Below are 8,400 nucleotides of genomic sequence, written 5' to 3' on the forward strand. Positions count from 1 at the left end.
TCTATTAATTATCATGTTAATTACTGTGCGCCTTTAGCCCCAACAGCAGGGGCACATTTTACCCCACATACCATACTTTTACATATTCTTTCGTTATTTAAAAACAGTTGCTTTAATTATCTTAAACAAAACTGAAAATCATAAAGAAGACCTTTGTCTCAAAATATATGCTGCTGCGCGCGATCGCATCAAGGATCAGACAAAAATACACGTGCATCTTGAACAGCGGATGTTTTGGAAAGTGCTACTTTGTTCACCCCCCGGAGCAGTGTGAGACACTTTTTTAAAGGATGGGCACATTTTATTTAACTTCTTTTGGACTGATGCATGCAACACCCGCTGAGTGGCATTAAACAGCTTGAAAGATCAAAGACAATTTTTAATAAAACTCCGACTGGATTCGTCTGAAAGAATAAAGTCATATACACCTAGGCTAACTTGAGGGTGAGTAATTTATGGGCTAATTTTCATTTTTGGGTGAACTAACCCTTTAAGCTTCAGTCTTAAAGGCAGGGTAGGTGATTTGGTTCAGAAACTTTTTTTTTTGTGATGCTGGCTGGAAGTCTCTTCACATCCCGATAGCTATCACTATGTTAAGTGGTCTAAATGTATTTATATCATCTGTGGAAGGTGTAGGACCATAAAATGTTTGTCCAATCATATCCTTCGGTCCGAGGATTTTGATAGGCTGTCCTGTCTGCCTGTCAATGTATGTATGTGCATACCTCTGCGCACCCCGTTCATGCAGAACACATCATCAGTGAGTTACATTATGCTATTGCAGACCGAGCGAGAATGGAAGTCATTATTATTGTAATATTATGTGCTTTGTACTGTAATATTTTCTCACTGGTGAATGTGACATGAGGTGATCTGGCAGTGTTGACGCCATCTGTCATCGTGTCGCTGGTTAGCCTCTGCTCTGCCTGTGTGCAGTCATTTGTTTTGGAGGAGGCGTGGCTTTGGAGAGTGATTTGCAGGGAGGATGGGATCTTATGCTTTCAAAGCTAGCTTGTTATTGCTAGCCTCTCCAAAATTGCCTGCCCTGCCTTTAACTTAATGCACCTTTAATTAAAGTTTTTTTTTACCTTAAAATATCAGTTTCAAATCATTCAAAATCATTCTGGTGATACACTGACCTGGTGATACTCCCAACCTGGGAGTATGTACATTAATTGAGCTTATGATTTATTGAGTATGAAATTCAGCGAAAAGGACTGATTGGTTTACGACAATAACAAATCCACAGTGCAATCCACTGTAAATATGACAACGACATATTTACGAATTCTACTCACTTAAAGGGATAGTTCACCCAAAAATGAAAATTTGATGTTTATCTGCTTACCCCCAGGGCATTCAAGATGGAGGGCTCCAAAGTCGCAAAAATACACAACTACACACAGTGACTTTAAAGGGATACTACACCCAAAGTGAAAAATCATTTATTCACCCTCATGTCATCCCAGATGTATATGGCTTTCTTTCCTCAGATAAACACAAATTCAGATTTCAGAAAACAAGTGGATGAAACCCTCAAATTTGAAGTCTCAAGCCCCCCCGGGTATAATGTGTGTATGCCGTTTGCTGTATGTATTTAAAATGAAACTTGTTTTGCACTTGCTGCCCTTATCTCACGCTCTTTCCATTTCTGTTTCCTTACACATATTTGTTTATAGACTGTTGCATGCAATCCAGAAATACAGCATATTTCAAAAATTTGGCTCTTTGTTGCGAGTAACTGATTTCGGGTTCGGGCTCGGGCTCTAAATTTAACAGTACCACTCAGACCTCTCGTTCAGACCTCTAGCTCCAACACACAGGCCTGGAAGTTTCTCATGAGTCTGAAGCCCTTGATAACTTTAGCTCATGTGTGTTTAATCGGGGTTGGCGCTAAACTCTGCAAGACAGTGGCCCTCTCTTCAGGTCAACTGTCAAACATGGGTTCATTAGTTTACACTCACCAAAAACACTGTGAAACGTGACATAAGCACATTGTTTATAGCTAAAGAAGTTTAAAATACTATTATTTTTCTTACACAAATATCACTTCTTTCATATGGATTACCATCATGATCATTTTGTGTGGTCTTTGAGGCATCAACTTTTGGGTTACCGTCCATGGAAAAAAAAAACATTTGTGTCCATCTGAAGAAAGAAACTCATATTCATCTGGGATGGCATGAGGGTGAGAGAATTCCTTATCCCTTTAAATCCTCCAGTCCTCTTGGGTGGATTACAGATTTTTATGAGTATTAACTATTGACATATGTCAGCTAGATGGCACAGGGTGTATTCAGAAGTCACAATATCTCACAAAAGTTAATGGACTGACCTTGCCCTGCTCCCCACCTCCACACGCTCTTATCTGAGATTCAGCAGACGGACTCGATCGTACACGTTAATGAAAACAGAACCAAAATAACCACCCCAGTTAATTACATTTCAGCGCGCATAGATATTTCACCGTGATTGCGCCTGTTTAAACACAAAGCGCGGATGCGAAATAGGATCATTATGTTCATAATGCATGTTTTCAATTTGCAGGTGCCAACATCTAGCGCTGGGAACTATCCCACTCGCTTTTACTGAAAGATCAGCCATTTTCTAGGCAGGACTCCATTTTTAGACACTTTGTCCTCCTTATGTCCTTGTCTATCAGCCATCCCATTTATAACTGTTAATGTGTGCCGGGGTAAATGGAAGATCACACCAGGATGTGTGTGTGTGTGTGAGGGGTGACGTTATTCCACTGCCCCTTTGTTTTTGTATACGACGCTATCTTTGATGCCGGGGTGCTACAACCTTTCCTTGTCCTTCAGTTGCACCGGCTCACCATTTGTAAGTATTACGGATGCTCGGCTTTATTTCTGCTGCCATATGATTAATGTGGTGGCTCCGAGACGTGACGTGGAGCTGTAAAGAGGAGCCGGGCTGCAGCACCGCTGCGTCCTGCGTCACTTTCCCTCCCGGCCCGGCCCCTGCCAGACTCATTACCCTCCCTTCCTAATTAAAGCCATTACTGCATTAGACGTGCCAGCCGTGTTCCCAGTCCGACTGTAAGAGGGGAGGGAAAAAACAATAAGCAGAACGCTCGCCCGCATCCTCGAGGTTTACAGCGGAGTGCGATATTACAGCCGCACGTCAGAATGCAGCTCACGCCGGCGTTTGCAAATCAGGGGTGTGGCTTCCACCACTATATACAGGACCTCTCGGCTCCTTCATCAATCAAAGCCCGTAGATGTGACTGATGTTTTGATGCCTTTTATTGAGATGTTGTGATAAACCACAGAAACCGAAATAGCTGTAAGGTAGCAGCCTCATGCCTTTATCGTATATATATATTCAAAATATTCAGCATCAGATGTCCTGGACAGTGATGATTTTATATAAAGCATATATTAAAGTGAAAGTCACCTCTATTGTACACGTTGAGAGATGTACTGCATTTATCTGTGTAGGATATTACAATGCATTGCATTTACATATGTCTGTTGTTTTATCACCTATGAGTGAGTGGGAATGAATATTTTATGAGCTGCGTGTGAAACAGATTCAGGCATTATGCTGATGTGCCCAATGGTTATGAGTCTTGAATGAATATATGTTTACAAAAATGTGATTTTTCTCCAATAAACATCTGTGCCCTCATAAATGCTGGGAATTTAAATGAGAAGCCGACAAATAGCATTTGCTCGGTGTATATCATGCAAGCATATTATGCCTTTCAGGTTTCTTTAATGGCCAGAATCATTTTCAAGCCTGTTTCGAAACAGTCACTGACATCAGCTGTATCTGGTCCAACAGCATCTGAAAATCTCGATTCCTGTAGCCCTGTGCAGTGACCTCCGGAGTATAATGAGAACTGCTGGCTCAAGAGCGACATTTCAGGCCAAGCATTGATTCTAAATATGCTTACTAAATGAACAATTCCCTTTTGTATTAATAGAGCTACGTATTTAGCCTTGTGCATTTTCTTATCACAAAGCAAAAAAAAGATGCTTGCCCATGCAAAAGTTACTACCCCAACAGAGGTTGCTACAGGAATGAGCCCTAAAATCCAAAATCAATGGATTATATTGAATAGGTTTTTGGTTAAATGCCTGAAATAAGAGGTTAACACAAGCTCAAGATATTTTCATGTTTTATTCTACCACATAAAATACATCAATAATATCCTACACGATTTTTTAAAAAGTTTTTATGTGTCTTGAATAAGGTGGTTGTCAGCAGTTGGCTAAATGGGACTGCAGAGGTCGTCAGAGACTTTAAACGTCGTTTTTAGGCTCTTCTGAGTGGTTGCTTTCTGACAAGTCAAAAGATATCACCCAAAAGTGCTATTTTTGTCTCTATAAATGATTCAGGTCTCTCCTTCAGTGTAACTATGGGATTTTTTTCCAACCCATTGAAAAGTAATCCTCTCCTGAACAGCCCACATGATTTGAGATGTCACTCATGTCTGCAGCACAAGCAGCATGGGACATGCTACGTTGAATTTTAATACCGTTAGAGGTTTGCAAGGCCAAACATCAGTATTACTATAAATAAACATGAAATATCGATTACTTATATTTATTATTGCATTTGTAGACTGTGGAGAGAAAGAACAAAAGCACAGCTACTGTTTTTAGCAAACAGTGTTGGATAGTAACCGATTACATGTATTCTGGTTTACGTAATCAGATTCCAAAAATGTAGCACTTGTTATTAGATTGTTACATTTTGAAATGCTCATAATCAGATGACAGTTTGCGTCATATTTAGCTTAGAATTTTCACAATATAGAAAGGCCATGTAATTGTAATTATTCATTTGTGATCCATGCTCCTGAATTTGGGAACGAAAGCACCTCTCAGTCAATTATACCATGTATGAGACAAATAATTGAGACAAACACTATTAAACTCTGAGGTTGGTTAATGGTCACATTGATATGCAGGTAAAGTAATAAAATATTTCCAATGTAAAAATGACATTTAATTTGACATTTTAATTAATTAATAGCTCATCACCACATAAAACCCCTGCAGTTCTTGCATTTACCCCAGTTTGGGAAACCCTGGAGTAATGCAATGTAAAAAAAAGTAATCTAAAAGTAATCCAAAAGAAGCCAAGAGTGCATTACCTAGAATTAGTAATCTCGATTATATTACTGACCACAATCTTCATCATGTAATTTGTAATCTGTAACAGACTACAATTTATAAGTAATCTACCCAGCACTGTGAGCAAACAGGTATGAGCAATCAGTTATACAAAGCTGCCCTGATCAACAAACACTATTCAAAAAAGCCTGACTTTTGAATGATCTGACTGACCAATAGGAATCAAGTATTCCAGAGTGGCGTAATAAGCAACAACAGAAGACTGCAGTACTTTGCAGCACACTACAGTCCAGTGCCAAGTCCACTCAACACCTCTGGCTCTATTAAACACTCCAGCACACTGAGCTGCACTATAATTCAGGCTGCACCAAACCGAATAACACAAGACAAATCAGCCTCACTCTGCACCTTTAACATCCCAGCCAGACGAGTGACAGTGGTTTACTTATCTGCTCGTGCTTATTTGCATAGACAATCTCCCCTCGTATGAACAGCAGCTGCAGCGTTCAGAGTTCCCTATGAGTGATCCACCCTGCATCACAATCAGCCCTAACGAGGTGATTACTCTCCATCAATAGGCTACTCACTAATACGCTCTTGTCATTGTTAGGCAAAGCAAAGACATCTGCAGTCCAGAGGTCGCATTGCTTCACCCAGTTATTAACACAGCTCTGCCAGGCCATGCAGTCTGGTACAGTCTGCTGTACGCTGTTACACCTACGCGGTGAAGCAATAAACTGGACAGGTTCCAGCAAATAATCTAACTATTAGTCAAACGGCATAAAAGTACATTTTATTAAAGAATGATATTAAATACAGTCTATTTATGCAAATGAACTTGTTCCTGAGTAATACATTTTTAAGATTAAACACCGGGAAGTGAGCTTGCTTTTTCATTTGAACTCTAAAGGTTCTGCATGCAATAATAATACATTATATTTGCATTTTTAATTCAGTTTTGGCTTTGTTCATTGACTGATGCATTTTGCACCGTAGTAGTCAAACGGCATAAAAGTACATTTTATTAAAGAATGAGAGCTAAATTACAGTCTATTTATGCAAATGAACTTGTTCCTGAGTAATACATTTTTAAGATTAAACACTGGGAAGTGAGCTTGCTTTTTCATTTGAACTCTAAAGGTTCTGCATGCAATAATAATACATTATATTTGCATTTTTAATTCAGTTTTGGCTTTGTTCATTGACTGATGCATTTTGCACCGTAGTAGCACACGACTCCTGTCATTTCTTTATGTGCTACTATGCTATTATTCTGAATGATTTATTCTTGATCTAGCATAATTCGCTCTGATTGGCTGAAGTAATTCAGAGGTAAAACCTAATTAGCTGACTTCTGGGAGTAAGAGCACCCAGGGTTTATTTTCCAGTCGCACTAAGGCTCCATACAAACATATATACTTCTCTTCTATATAGTAGGTGAAAATGAATAGGTGAAAAAAGTAATAATTTCGAATTCACATAAAGCAGTAGGCTAAAACTACTCAAATGACCTTCTACTCCCAGAAAGACTCTGAAGTGCACATCCAATAAAGTGTAACAGTGTCCGTCCACTTTTTCAGTGGCTTTGGTTTTGGAAATTTCTTTCACATCCATTTTTTACATAATGATAAAAAAAAAATATATATAGCGTTATAAGCCGTGAATCAACAAACTATAGTTTGTTGATTTATGGCTTATAACTTATAGCTACAAAGTGAAACATTTGATTTAAAGTAAAACTGCATTTGAAAATCGGACAAAAAGATGAAGGAAAGAACTACATTTTAAGATGTTGGTTATGTATAAAGAAACAACATATTTTACATTTATTGCAAAATATGCATGTACACAAATATTTAAGAATTTTGAGCGCTAGAAGTTGGCAGGCGGTTTTGTTTTTTTTTGGACAAGATTTGCTTGTTTAGCTATTCTCTGTTTGGTGAAATTATCACGGATAATTTCATTTTTTACCAGAAATTCCATTATTTAAAAAACGTTGAAATAATGCAGGCTGATGGCTTCAACAAAAGCATATACCATTGATTAACAACCTCGTAGCTCACAGTAGGTCTGTCTTTAATGGTTTACAAGTTATCGTTAAAATCAATTCCCACACTGTGGCCGGGGAGTTTCATTAACCAGGGGGTGATAATGATAATGCAGCAAACCTACTGCTGTGCTGCGCCTGATCAAATGAAAACACTACATATACACACTAATACTTAAGCATGCAGTAATGGTCATGTGAGCTTTGTGAGAGCTTTCTGAGAGCATTCCCTTTAGCGACTATCCAAAGCTATGATGTCAAACACAAAATGGAGAAATAGTCTGTCATTATTTTTGTTCACAAAAGCTTGAAATGGAGAATAAATATATAACAATGACATAGTTGAAATATACACTGCCATTCAATTGTTTTCCCCCCCCAAAATTAATACTTTTAATCAGCAAGGATGCATTAAATTAATAAAAAATCACAGTAAAAAAAATAAAAAAATAAAATAAATGCTGTTCTTTTGAGCTAACTTTTCCCCCCAGAAATATTTATAGGGATCATATGATGTTGCTAAAAAGAACATTATTTTGTGTATTTGGTGTAATGAAATGTGTTTATGCGGTTTAAGGTTAAAAAAACACATTATTTTCCACATAATGTACGTTATTGTTGCTCCTCTATGCCCCGCCTTTCTGAAACGCATCAATTTTTACAAAGCCGACTTCCCCGACTTCAATAAAACAATTGATTTAAAGATGTTGATTATGTAATGAAATTATATATTTTATGTTTATTGCAAAATAGATATAGTATGCATACAAATCACAATGTGATTTACTTGTTGTGATTCTCTGATTGGTGGAGATTTCTCTGCAGAATCATGGGTAGTGTAGTTTTCACAAGGAATTCCACTGTTAAACATGATTATTTATTATTTAAAGTTGAAATAATGCAGGCTGATGGCTTCAACAAAAGCATATACCATTGATTAACAACCTCGTAGCTCACAGTAGGTCTGTCTTTAATGGTTTACAAGTTATCGTTAAAATCAATTCCCCTATAGAGGAAATGAATGAGATTTTTTACATCCGGAACCCAACTATTGCACTCTACGGACACTTTACTATCCCATGAGGCCACAGGAGAGGATTTGTGAAGGGCAGTGAATGCGGTACATCCGGATACACACATTCATACTATATAGAATTTTTTTTTTTTATGGTTGCAAAGTATTACCTAATCTACAGCAATTTTGGAAGCAGTCTAAGAGTTAAAGCACTCAGTAGTAAGTTAGCTAAT

At 38.0% G+C, this 8,400-nt stretch overlaps 1 protein-coding gene across 1 annotated transcript in view; it reads right to left on the minus strand.

The window, feature by feature from the left end:
- Positions 1 to 8,400, minus strand: part of glra1 (glycine receptor, alpha 1) — a 60,958-nt gene that overhangs the window by 1,523 nt on the left and 51,035 nt on the right. The window lies entirely within an intron of this gene.

This window comes from Sinocyclocheilus rhinocerous, unplaced genomic scaffold (genome assembly GCF_001515625.1).
Source record: "Sinocyclocheilus rhinocerous isolate Xijiao unplaced genomic scaffold, SAMN03320098_v1.1 scaffold44, whole genome shotgun sequence".
Lineage (NCBI taxonomy): Eukaryota > Metazoa > Chordata > Actinopteri > Cypriniformes > Cyprinidae > Sinocyclocheilus > Sinocyclocheilus rhinocerous.